General features: G+C 44.4%; 1 protein-coding gene across 3 annotated transcripts in view; it reads left to right on the top strand.

Moving 5' to 3' along the window:
• Positions 1–14,419, top strand: part of DOC2B (double C2 domain beta) — a 590,856-nt gene that overhangs the window by 116,765 nt on the left and 459,672 nt on the right. The gene's annotated exons all lie outside the window — the stretch shown is intronic.

The following is a 14,419-nucleotide window of genomic DNA, read 5'->3' as shown; positions in this document are numbered from 1 at the left end:
TCAAATTCATTCTTTCCTCCTTCAGCTCTGCCCTTGCTCTGGCCAAGGAATCCTACTTTAAGTCCCTCATCCTTTCCCAATCATCCAATCCCCGCAGGCTCTTCGCCACCTTCAACTCCTTGCTCTCCCCCCCTCCTCCAGCTCTTCCATCCTCCATCGTAGCCGCTGATTTTGCTACCTACTTTTCAACCAAAATCTCCTCTCTCAGGACTGCCATCACTGCTGCCATGACCTCACCCTCTCCCTCCTCCCCTCCTACATCCCCACTCCCCTCCTTCCAACCCCTGTCCTCATTTTACCCCACCACTGCTGCTGAAGTCCACTCTATCCTTCAATCCGCTTCTCCCTCCACCTGCCCGCTTGATCCTATCCCCTCCAATATTATCCGTCGTCTCAGTCCATCAGTCTGCTCTCACCTGGCTCACCTCTTTAATCTTTCCCTATCCTCTGGGATCTTCCCTTCCTCCTTCAAACACGCTCTTGTCTCCCCAATTCTCAAAAAAACAAATCTGGACCCCAACTCTCCATCCAACTACAGGCCCATCTCCCTCCTCCCTTTTGCCTCCAAACTCCTAGAACGTCTGACCTATAATCGTCTCCTAAGCCACCTTACTGCTAACTCCATTCTAGACCCCCTCCAATCCGGGTTCCGCCCTTTACATTCCACTGAAACTGCCCTGACCAAAGTCACTAACGATCTACTATCGGCTAAATCCAAAGGCCTCTTCTCTATCCTCATCCAGCTTGATCTGTCGGCTGCCTTTGACACTGTTGACCACCCTCTCCTGCTCAACACCCTCCGCTCCTTTGGCATCACTGGCACGGTCTTCTCCTGGTTCACCTCATACCTCTCCGATCGCTCCTTCTCCGTCTCCACTCCGAGCTCCTCCTCTCCTACTACCCCCCAGCCAGTCGGTGTTCCCCAAGGGTCAGTCCTTGGCCCTCTCCTCTTCTCCCTCTACACCACCTCTCTGGGCACCCTCATCAGCTCCTATGGTTTTCATTACCACCTTTATGCTGATGATACCCTAATCTATCTCTCCTCCCCCGACTTATCCCCATCACTTCTGTCCAAGGTCTCCGAATGCCTCACGGCCATCTCAGCCTGGATGACCCAACGCTTCCTGAAACTAAACATGGCTAAAACTGAACTTCTAATCTTCCATCCCCTGAACATCCCCTCTTCTCCCACTATCTCCATCAGCATTGGTGAAACCGAGATCACGTCCACCGACCAAACGCGCTGCCTCGGTGTCATCATTGACTCCTCCCTCTCTTTCACCCCCCACATTCGTGCTCTCTCACAGTCTTGCCGCTTTCACCTACGCAACATCTCACGCATCAGACCATTCCTCTCCACTGACGCGACCAAAATTCTCATTCACTCTCTTGTCATCTCCCGCCTTGACTACTGCAACATCCTTCTCTCTGGGCTACCTCTCACCCGCCTCGCACCTCTCCAATCCATTCTTAACGCTGCTGCTAGGCTCATCTTCCTCTCCCGCCGCTCTACCTCCGCCTCCCCCCTCTGTTTATCTCTTCACTGGCTCCCCATTCCTTTCCGAGTTCTCTTTAAACTCCTCACCACCACCTACAAGGCTCTCTCCTCCTCCACCGCTCCCTACCTCTCTTCACTGATCTCTATCCACACTCCCTCCCGTCCTCTTCGCTCCATCGCTGACCGCCGACTGACCTCTCACCTAATCACCTCCTCCCACTCCCGTGTCCAAGATTTCTCTCGCGCTGCCCCCCTGCACTGGAACAACCTCCCGCCACCCATCAGGCTATCTGATTCCCTTACCTCCTTCAAGCGCTCCCTCAAAACCCACTTTTTTCGACTAGCCTATCCCTCCTCCTAACCTCTTTTGATCCTCCTATCCTGCCTCCGTTCCCCTCCGTTCCTACTTATCCTATTGTATTTCGTTCGTCCACCCACCTATTTTTAGTATGTTAACTCTTATGAGCAGGGCCCTCCTTCCTCACGTACTCACCCTACCTCATTACCTCACCTGTGCTCCTGTCCTGTTCTTCCCTTCCTCTACTTCATCTTCGGTCTCCTTGACTATTTTGACACCTACTTCTGAACTGATGCTGATTTTAGTTCTACCAGCTATACCCCTATTTATACTGTATCTTTCTACACACCCTGTACGTTACCTTGTAATTTTTTTTTTTTTTTGCTATGTACGGCGCTGCGGACACTTTGTGGCGCCTTATAAACAAACGTACTACTACTACTACTAATTAAAAAATAATACTTGTGCTGTGTGGGACTGTGCCTGCCTTGCATGGGGACACGCAGCATGTGTGAGCGCCATGGCGACTATGCAAGTCACTGAAGGCGGTCCCCCAGCAGCTCCGCACATGCATGCACAGAGGCTCAACATCGATCCCCAGCGCGAACATTCCAGGGACTAAATCAATTAGAATTACCTCTTAGATGCATATATACATATTCACAACTTTATTTACAGAGTGCATACAGTGTATATAGAGGTCAGTAATGATTCTAAATCCTGCTTTTGCAATTTAAATCTTGAATTAATGTCAACTTTTTCCCATCTCTAATGTCAGAATGAATTGATAATAACTCATGTATTTTATAATCATTTTGTCATGGGCAAACTGTTATAATTTGCTGAAATACTATATGCAATCTCTATAAAATATAACTAAAAAATCTACACACAGTTAAACCAAGACTAAGGAGATTTTTAAAAGATGTAAATAAATATTTTGCAGCACTGTTGGTGAGTTTATTTTATAGAGCCTACATTAATTACATCAATTGTCTTCCCAGCTGCTATCAGAATATGCCTCCAATTTAGGGATTAACGAAGGAAATGAAGGGAATTGAGTCAAAATGCAATTCAAATCCACTGCAGATGAGCAAATACTCCTCAATTTAGCATTTATGTTGGGCATGACCCAAAGCTAAAAGTCCTGGAACCACATCAGAGTAATGAAACATTTAAGGTCTCCTAGAGTGGTTCAAATATTATGTCTGGATAACATTTATGCAATTTTAGTCTCTTTAAACCATTTAAATGTATTGAATAAAAATCGAAATAAACAAAAAAGGTTTATAGAGACTACAATTGTATAAATGCTTTCCAAGAAAATTAATTAACCCAGTTCTTATAAAATCTTTGGTACTTGTGTATTTTGGCGGCGCCACCGATCTCCATCGCGCGATGAGTACATCGCGCGATGAGTACATCGCGTCGCATCGTATGCCATGCACCCGATGGCATGCGATGCGACGCGATTTTTGCCCCCTATTCGATGAAAGATTGTATAAGCACCCTAAAGGGTGCTTTTAAGCACCCTAATGGGTGCTTACAATGTTAAATGCACCCCCACTATAAACGTGAACCCGAAGCTTGGCGAGCGCAGCGAGCCCACGAGGGGCGGCGGTACGCGTCCTCCGAACTTTTCATACCCCCACTATCCACGTCGGCGTGGAGTAGAGAATAGAAAGTGTGGCGAGCGCAGCGAGGCGACGCGGATACCTTCACAGGTATCCGCGTCCCCTCGCGGGCTTCACAGGTGTCCGCGTCCCCTCGTGGGGCTCGCTGCGCTTGCCACGCTTCGGGCTCGGTGGCTCGCTGCGCTCGCCACACTTTCTATTCTCAACTCCACGCCGACGTGGATAGTGGGGGTATGAAAAGGTCGGAGGACGAGTACCGCCGCCCCTCGCGGACTCGCTGCGCTCGCCATGCTTCGGGTTCACGTTTATAGTGGGGGGGTGGCGTGGGGGTGCATTTAACATTGTAAGCACCCATTAGGGTGCTTATACAATGTTTAATCGCATCGCATTGTATGGCATTGTATGCCATATACAATGGCATACAATTTTAAAATTGTATGCCATTGTACAATATCGCGCGATATCGCGTCGCATCGCATACCATCGTATGCCTTATGGTATGCGATGCGATGGGCGCCGCCAAAATACACAAGTACCAAATCTTTTTTCTATTTTTTACGGTCTTTGTTGAGTCAAAGTAATTCAAATCAGAAAGATGAACAAATGACAGCCGGCTGTTTTAATACTGTACCCGGGAGCGAATGTAGGTGTCACGCCACCCTAGACACCATTTTTTGCCACCACCAGGTTATAATAATTAATATGTCCCCATTCCCACAGTTTCAGCCATGTCCCCCTTCCCCTGTGTCAGCCATGTCCCCATTCCCCTGTGTCAGCCATGTCCCCCTTCCCCCATTGTCAGCCATGTCCCCTTCCCCCATTGTCAGCCATGTCCCCTTCCCCCATTCTCAGCCATGTCCCCTTCCCCCATTGTCAGCCATGTCCCCTTCCCCTGGTGTCAGCCATGTCCTGTGTGGTTGTCACATACCATTTAGTCTGGATGCTCTGGCTGCTGCTACTTGAAGTTCCTGATCATGTCTGGATGAAGAGCGCTCCCACCAGGGGAGGGGGAGCCGCCAAGTTGTCCCACCAGCTCTGTGTCAATAATCAGCATAGGAGCAGCGCTGGGGCTAGCACTGGGTGAGGGAGCCGCTAAACCCATTGCTGTGTCATACGATCAGCTCTGGGGCCAGTGCCAGGGGATGGAGCTGCAAAACTCCCCCCTGCAGGCTCTCACGGTTAGTGACGATGGAAGGGGTAGCCGCCAATTCCAGTGTCGTAAACCCCCCCCCCCCCCGCCATGTCTCTTGATCAGGGGAGGGGAGAACCGCCAAGAGCAGTGTTGTCGAACCCTATCCCACATATTTGTGCTGGGACTCTTGATCAGTGCTCAAACAGGCAGCCTGGTGACAATGATGGCACCGTGGGTGTGTGCGGGGGGTTGTCTCCTGCTCAGTGGTCACATCATGCACCGGCAGCGGGTAAGGGTGGAGGAGACCACCGCCGCTGACATGGGCCTCACTCACTTTCAAATAAATAGTTCAAGTGGGTGCAGGGGTTTGTCTGTGTCATGCCACCCCCAGCAGGTGCCACCCATAGGCACGTGTCTCATGTGGCTAGTGGCAAATCCGGCCCTGACTGTTCCATATCCCATGTTTTAAGCCACTTTACCCTTCCCAATTTGAATTCACTTTTACTGATAGTAAAGAATGAAAAAGTTAGGTTATGGGGGTTAGAGGGCATTTGTGTGCCCTCCTTCAATATATGTACTGTAGGAAAAAGAGACACTTTTCGTAGCGCAGGGTAACATTGTCTGGTTATCATAGGTTATTACCAGACATTAGGTGCTATGGAGACCCATTATTTGATAGAAGAGTCATCTCCCTTCTTTCTAAAATGAGTACTCCTTGGAAGCCAAGTTGCAGGATATTCTATGTAGGTCTTTTTCTTTGGGCATTTTGTAGTTAATGACGAATGTGATTCCCCCGTTCATCCTCTGCAGTTCAGTCATTCAGGAGTATTATATATGATATAATTTTTCTTAAAAATATCAACTTAAGAATCTGCTATAATTTGACAGTTAATATGGAACTATTAGTTTAGTCTTAAATGCCTCATCAGCTGCAATAGTAGATATATATGAATCATCTGGATGTCAGATTCTTAAGAAAATCAATCTTCAAGTTATTAAAATCTGAATCAGTTATACCCAGAAGAATTCTTGGCACAGTAACATTGTTCATTTTCAATATTACTTATCATGTTTTACCTGTACATTATATAGGGAACATGATATACTGTATATAATGTATTACCTTTTTCATAAAAAGCTGATTTCAAAACTGAGAGCAACATCTACAGTAGTTTTTCCAAGAATAGAAATGCAGTTTTTGCTATTTGTTTCTCAGCAATGTCCAGTGTATCACTTGTCTTCATATAACTATCATCTGTATGCCGTATTGCATGAGATTCCTGGCCGACTGAAATTCTCCAATAGAAGTAGTGCAATGTACTTTTCTTTAACCCCTTGAGTGGTGGGTTTTCCTGCCCTGGAAATACTCACCACTGAAGCTGCACTGCTGCAGCCGCTGCCTTCTGCAGCAGCCCCTGCTCCCCTGGGGCTGCAGCTTTGGCGTTTGGCTTTTTTCAGAAGTTCAGGGCCCCTGGGGGGGGGGGGGGTTGCCAGGCACGCTTTGACATTCAGGTGTGTTCAGGTCTCACTTTTGAATAAGCTGCAGGAAGCAGACACCAGACACCATAACCAGACACCAGCAACTTTTCCCACAACCAACTGTTCCCAGGGCTGCCAAGAGAAATCCTGGGCCCCGGCACATCAACTTCCAGGGGCCCCCATGGGGGGGGGGGGTTGTGACCACGGCATGTTAAGGGCGTGTTTAGCACATGAGAAGAACCCACTCACAGAAGTGTGGCATGCATGCCTCCCAGCAGCTGGGTCATAAGTATTATATATATATATATATATATATATATATATATATATATATATATATATATATATATATATATATATCTTAAGGCTGGGGTAGCCAACTCCAGTCCTCGAGAGCTACCAACAGTTAATGTTTTCCAGCTCTCCTCACAGAATCACAAGTGAAGTACTTACTTACCTCCACCTGTGGATCTTTTAAAATGTTTCAGCTAGTAATGAGTGCACCTTTGCAGCAGCTAGGTTGTCTGGAAAATGGGCACTGTTGGTAGCTCTCGAGGACCGTGGTTGGCTACCACTGGCTTAAGGGGATGCGGCGGCACTCAGAATGAAGACACAGCAGGCCACCAACAGTTTCAAAGCCACAAGGCTCCTTTATCAAGGTGCTTTAGAGAACACACACACACATATATATATATATATATATATATATATATATATATATATATATAAAATATATATATATATATATATATATATATATATATATATATATATATATATATAATCCTCCAAAGATGGCAGCACTCGGTCAGACTTCTTTAAAAATGTCCCTTATTGCTGCTGTCTTTGGATGAAAATATTTTATATTTGTATATACAGCATATATACATACAGATCCTTTTTACTGTAGATTTTTGTGCAGCCTACAAAACTATACAAAATGCCTTTGCCTTTGCTTTATATCATATACTGGATATATATATATATATATATATAGTATAATATATAGAATCCAAAGAATCCGGCACTCCAAGAATAAGCAATTATAGTCCTTGCTGGGGTGCCTTCCTTCAGGATTGGATAATCCAGCAAAACAGGGTACAGATGAGGCGGCACTCGACAGGCTTTGTTGCAGATAAAAAGGATTTTATTCCATGCATGGAATAAAATCCTTTTTATCTGCAACAAAGCCTGTCGAGTGCCGCCTCATCTGTACCCTATATATATATATATATATATATATATATATATATATATAGTGTGTGGGTGGCCCGGCACTCCCAACAAAATTAACAGCGATTCCGGTGCCCTCACTAAAACAATTTGCATACGCTGTAGGACGCTGTTTGCACTCAGGACAAAATATGCGCTGACACTTGGAGACGTATTATCGTAGTCTCCAAGTGTCAGCGCATATTTTGTCCTGAGTGAGTCCACTATTATGTCGGCACTCCACCTTTCCAAGGTAGTGGAACAGGTGTACTCCAGAAGTCTGTACAGGTAATCCAATGAAGGAGGCACTGGCACACAAGGAATTATGCAGAAATTACTGTATTAGCGCCTAGCCAGCGCCTTTCAGGGTCTCTCTTGTCCTCAGGGCGATACAGAATAAATATACACACAAAAAGATATTCACTTACCCCTATAAATACCCCCACTGTAGTCCCATCTCTCCATCCCCGCCAGGCTCCCGGGTCCGACCTACCGGAAGTGCTTTGCACCGTACTTCCAAAAGGAAGTAAGGACACACTCACCCGAGTTCCACTGATCACCCTCCGCGTTCCACAGACCGGCAGTACCAAGCTACATCATAAAAGTGGATCCACGGCACTCATTCACTGGGGTTTAAAATCACCTCTTCTGTTACAGCTGGGTGCCGTGGATCCGCCTGTCATGAGCTGGGTACTGCCAGCCAGTGGAACGCGGAGGGGGAGCAGTGGAATGAATGCGAGTGTGCCCTGACTTCCTGCTGTGCGCGATACGGGAAGTATGGTGCCAAGCACTTTTAGTATGATGGACCCAGGTGCCCAGCGGAGACTACAGTGGGGGTATTTATATGGGAAATGTAATGTCTTTTTGAGTGTATACAGTATTTATGCTGTATCGCCCTGAGGACGGGGGAGACCCTGCAAGTGCTAGGTGCTAATACATTCATTTCTGCATAATTGCTAGTGTGCTTTCTTCATTGGATTATCAATATATAGATATATATCTATATCTATAGATATATATCTATAGATATATATAATTTGAGATATATCTATATATATATATATCTATATATCTATAGATATATATCTATATATTGATGATCCAATGATGAAGGCACATATATACATTTATATGGAGAACAATTTAGTATTAAGAAAGGCAGGGCAGAACAAAAATGCACTTACAGGGCAGGACTCGAGTCAGACAGTAGATTCAGGATCTCCTCCGGCTCCAGCCTCCCTGACACATGCCGCGCTTCGTGCACCTGACCTTTGACCTTCCCCTCGCTCTCACATCAAGTGTTGTGAAAGCAGCTGCAGTCTGCAGACACACAGAGTTTCTCTGCAGACGCTCCGCAGCAGTGGATGGGTCCTCTGAGTGAAAGTGACACAGGCTGCCGCTGCTGATCCGCTCTCACCGGCCAGCAGCCACCAACCCTTCTCCCGCCCACGCTGCTGCTACACCACTGCCATTAAAAAAAATTGTAAGTGTGACTATCCCCTGGCCCGGGCCCCCCTGACAGGCCCGGGCCCAGGTAAAATGTACCCGCCCCCCCTGCCTCTCGGCGGCCCTGACTGTTCCACCCCAAGTAGTAGTAGTATGTTTATTTATAAGGCGCCACAAAGTGTCCGTACATAGCGAACAAAAAAACTAATTACAAGGTAACGTACAGGGTGTGATGATAAAATACAACATAATTAGGGGTACAGCTGGTAGAACTAAAATCAGCATCAGTTCTAAAGTAGGTGTCGAGATTGTCGAGGAGACTGGAGATGAAGTAGAGGAAGGGAAGAACAGGGCAGGACCGCTGGTGAGGTAAAGAGGTAGGGTGAGTACGTGAGGAAGGAGGGCCCTACTCATACGAGTTAACAGACTAAAAGGTGGGTGGGTGGACGAACTAAAAACAATAGGATAAGTAGCAACGGATGGGAGCAGATGGAGGGGTAGGATAGGCAGTATAGGAGGAGCGAAAGAGGTTAGGAGGAGGAGGGATAGGCTAGTCAGAAGAAGTGGGTTTTGAGGGAGCCCTTGAAGGAGGTAAGGGAATCAGAAAGCCTGATGGGTGGCGGGAGGTTGTTCCAGTGCAGGGAGGCAGCGTGACAGAAGTCTTGGACACTGGAGTAGGAGGAGGTGATTAGGTGAGAGGTCAGGCGGCGGTCGGCGGAGCAAAGAGGACAGGAGGGAGTGTGGATAGAGATCAGTGAAGAGAGGTAAGGAGCTGTGGAGGAGGAGAGAGTCTTGTAGGTGGTGGTGAGGAGTTTAAAGAGAACTTGTAAAGGAATGGGGAGCCAGGAAGAGATAGACAGAGGGGGGAGGCGGAGGTAGAGCGGCGGGAGAGGAAGATGAGTCTAGAAGCGGCGTTAAGAATGGATTGGAGAGGGGCGAGGCGGGCGAGAGGTAGCCCAGAGAGAAGGATGTTGCAGTAGTCAGGGTGGGAGATGATAAGAGAGTGAATGAGAATTTTGGTTGCGTCAGTGGAGAGGAATGGTCTGATGCGCAAGATGTTGCGGAGGTGAAAGTGGCAAGACTGTGAGAGAGCACGAATGTGGGGGGTGAAACAGAGGGATGAGTCAATGATGACACCGAGGCAGCGCATTTGGTCGGTGGAGGTGATCTCGGTTTCACCAATGCTGATGGAGATAGTGGGAGAAGAGGGGATGTTCGGGGGATGGAAGATTAGAAGTTCAGTTTTAGCCATGTTTAGTTTCAGGAAGCGTTGGGTCATCCAGGCTGAGATGGCCGTGAGGCATTCGGAGACCTTGGACAGGAGTGATGGGGATAGGTCGGGGGAGGAGAGATAGATTAGGGTATCATCAGCATAAAGGTGGTAATGGAAGCCGTAGGAGCTGATGAGGGTGTTCAAGGAGGTGGTGTAGTAGGAGAAGAGGAGAGGGCCAAGGACTGACCCTTGGGGAACACCAACTGGCTGCGGGGTAGTAGGAGAGGAGGAGCTCGGAGTGGAGATGGAGAAGGAGCGATCAGAGTGGTGTGAGGTGATAAGGGAATAAGGGAATAAGTGAGGCTTGTACAAACAGGACGTTCCTCCAATACCTGGAATACAATTTCCTTCAAAACATCAGACTTTGTTCCCCACCTTTCTGTGGCACAGGATTTCCTTGTAGGCATGCCACTTTCTTAAAAGCCCGGAAGCCATCAGTGGGTGAGGACTACAACTTCAACCCCAATTCCTTGTTGTGGACTGGCAAAAGAAATAAGGGTGACCTTTTTCTACTATTAGAACATCTGTCTGGTTACTTGTTATTAACTGTTTTAATTGTTTAACCATTTCTATTATTAATTCCTGCACACCTGACCACTTACTATCAGTATTTTTTATTATTATTATTATTATTATTATTATTATTATTAAGAATCACATTATTATTATTATTATTATTATTACTATTTTGTTTTAGCGCAGTCTACCCCTTCCTGTTTTTACTAACGATTGTATTGCGGCTGACTCCCCCTTTTTTCTTGACTGCTGCTGGGCCAGGCAGACTCCTACTGAAGCGCCTTGCATGATATCTTGATTTTTTTTTTTGACCAACGCCCCAATGCCTTCACAACGCTGAGTAAGTCTAGATTTACTCTGCGCTGCAAACAGAGGGGAAAACCATTTGATGGTGAGTGATTCTGAACGGATTTCCCCTCATGTGCGATTTATCACATGTAAAAGGACTCCTGAGGAGCTGCCAGGGGAGTTCAAGGGAAGTTGGATGCTACTCGGCTGACGGCTGCACATACGATATATCTTAACAGCAGCACGTCTGACCTCCGAGCTGATGCGCATGGTGAAATCGGGCCAAATAGAACTATTGTATGAGGGCTTTAGAGATATAGCTTACACAATTTACATAGTCTTATTATGCAGACGAAACATTACAAAGTATAAGGTTTCACTATAAATAGATATAACAAATCAAGGTTAAAATATATATGAAAATATACTTCAAATATAAATTCAGTATGACTAGACACAAGTAGACTAAACTGTCACAAAATTTTACAAATTTGGTATCCGTGTAAGCATTCCAAAATTATTTTGTTTGAGTAGTCAGAAGAAGTAAAACAGTTTGTGTCCATAACTGGCCAATACATTGTGAGTATAGTTATATATGTAATACCAAAAGAAAGCCATCTTTTTTTTTAATAAATCTATATTTTGTATAAAAAATTATTGTATTAATTTTATAGCCAAAATTACTGTACAGTAGGTGCTAAAGAACTGATGGCAGTAAAAAAAAAAGTGTTCTCGCACATATTATATATGCAAACAGTAAAGGACACTTTGAACAAGTCACCGCACTATGGGCCTAATTCAACACTGCTCGCTAAGCAGTGGTCGTTCGCTGCTTAGCGAGCGGCTTAACGCTGCCCACCGAACACCCGCCCTCCCTCCCTCCACCGCCGAATCCCCTCGTTATGATATGAGGGGATGTATAGGATAACACATACCCTTGCATGTGGCCAAACTGAATACAAAGCATTCGATGATCGCTCACCATCCAATGATATTTCGTCCCCTTTGTACAGGGGTGTAAGTAGCTATTCATTGGCCTCATAACAAAAGTTTTTACGGCCCCCCTATTTAGCAACTGATGGTGTTAAATGTGTGTAAAACATTACTTAAACAGTAAAGATGGGCCCCCTTCATCTCTGGACCCCTTAGCAGCTGCACCCCTTGCACCTATGGTAGTTACGCCCTTGATTTTGTAGAAAAAAGTAAGTTTGTACTTACTTTAATCCTGGCTGCACATCTCCAAAGACAGGACGGGCTCTGACATCCTGTGATGTTAGCTGTCCGCCCCTGGCAGGCATCGGACCATCTAGGTTCCCATGGGAACCCCGCTTCCAGCCCTCCCTTCCCGCAACGAATGGCCCAGCTTGTCAAAGCCGTTTGTTGCTGGGGTCTACACATGCGCAAATATGCTCTTGCGCATGCGTAGACACCCAAACATCTGAACGGGGCCGAATTCACCCGGTTCCGAGTGATGTTGAATTAGGTCATATATGCAAATTATAATGATAACATACCTTTATTATTTATAGCATTTTTTATGCAAGTAATTGTAGTGCTGTAACCTGTTTATATGTTAAATTTAAGATGAGCTTAAATATGTGTTTAGTAACAGCAAAAAAAAAAGAGATAAAAGGAAAGAGAAAAAGCGCACCTGTAAAAAAAAAAGGTGTGCTCTGCTCTTTGTCTTATTTCCTTTTATCTCTCTCTTTTTTGCTGTTACTAAACACATATTTTATTAACCCCCTTATAGCGCTCATCTCAAATCTTTCAGTATATCTTATTTTAATGAGCAGCTTTTCCCATTAAGTGCAGTGTATCCTCCTTTTTTGTTGTTTATATGTTAGTAATGTTTCTTTCCTGTGGCGGTGATTTCATTTTCTTTCATTTATACAAAATGGGTAAAAATAACTATTGAGAACTGATGGTAGACCTTCATTAATGCAAATTACATGCAATATTTTGTGATGCCTCTAGGTTTAGCTGTGGTACATTTTGTGACATATCACTTTCTATATATTCGTCATTGATTTGTATACTACATCAAATATATGAAGACACTATGAAGCAGAACTTGGACTAGTGGAGAAGATCAGTGTACCCACTTCAGGGCTGGTGCCTGGACGCAACTGCCTTCCATTGCTTCCTGTATTTATGCCCCTGCTTGGAAGTAAAAAGAGTTGATAACCAGCATAAAATCGTAGCAATAAAGGCAACTTTAAAGTGTATCCCACAAATGAATGTTGGTGTTTTCAATTAATACATTTTACAATTTAAACCCTTCAGTGTTTTTCTTAAATTTCCACATATTTAAGACACGCCTTACAATTGTACGTTTTACGCATAATGCAGTATGTTATATTATCAATTTATAATGTTAGTAAAGTTTCATCATTAAAACAACATGAGCAGAATCAGGATACAGTTGGATTTATGTGCAAAATCCATTATACTGTATCAGCATTTTTATTGGGGTTATTGTCAGTATAGTTATTTTGATGCACAGCAATTTGTGTCTTCATTACATAATGAAAATAAGAATACAATTGTGAATGTGCTGGAGTACTAGTGGAGCACACACTGCGCTTGGCCGTAGTGGACCTATTGCCACAGAGTACAGCACAGCAGTAGTCTGCTCTATTCACATTGCCTATGACCCCCCGCATCTGCAATGCTTGACAGAGTAGGCAAAGTGTGTTGCTCATTCAATATTCATGACCTTAGTACATAAGCTATCAAAGCATGTATTATACTAGTATCTATATGTACCATTATATATCATTAATAAAAAAAATGTGTATGTTTGGTAGTGTTTTTGAATTGTTCCCACATTTTAATCAGAGGATCACTAATCTATTATATAATATGTTTCTCTATTTATTGTAAAATTTGTATTTGTGTATCTCTCTGATAAGCAGTTGTCTCTGAAAATCTAAAAATGTTGACTTTCCGCACAGCAGATACAAAAGTGTACACTGCCTGGCTCTGTTCCAGCTGTGTTACTGCACATGGGGGACCTTACTGTAGTGCATGCACTCTGGATCCCACTTCACACTCTAGGATGACTTTCCACAGCAAAAGAGTGATCTTGTCATCTGAAAATCATGTAAATTATTGGATGCAAGATCTGGAAACTTTTAATTTCCAGAACTTGATAAATAGCTCAACTGCAACGTTTACATTGTATGGCAACTGTGGTGTGTACCAACACTAATAGTAATGTAATAGTTATACTGTATTGAGCGTTTAGATCAGAATAAACAGTAATGTTACTTACACTATAAATGTGTTAAACTCATGGAAACTGTTGTTCCTGCTTGATCATTTAGTCTGGGGAATTTTATAAAAAGGCCCTTAAGAGTCATTTAAAAAAAAATTAAAGTGCTCATCATGCTGTACAAATGTATTTGCATTTTGAATACGTGCCTATCCTCCCGGGAGTCATGTGATGCTCACAGCTCCTAAAAGTGTAGTAAATCTCCCTAATTCTGGCCATATCATAGTGCATAATTTCGTGAAACTCAGGTCATTAAGAAGAGGCATCATGAAAATTTCAACAATTATATGTTCAACTGTATGAATCACTTACTGTATATTCCTATGTCATTGAAAAGTTTAATTGTATTATACAGAAATTGTAGCTGTT

This window comes from Crinia signifera, chromosome 2, assembly GCF_055691185.1.
Source record: "Crinia signifera chromosome 2, ASM5569118v1, whole genome shotgun sequence".
NCBI classification, from domain to species: Eukaryota; Metazoa; Chordata; class Amphibia; order Anura; family Myobatrachidae; genus Crinia; species Crinia signifera.
This window is presented reverse-complemented; position numbering and strand designations above follow the sequence as displayed.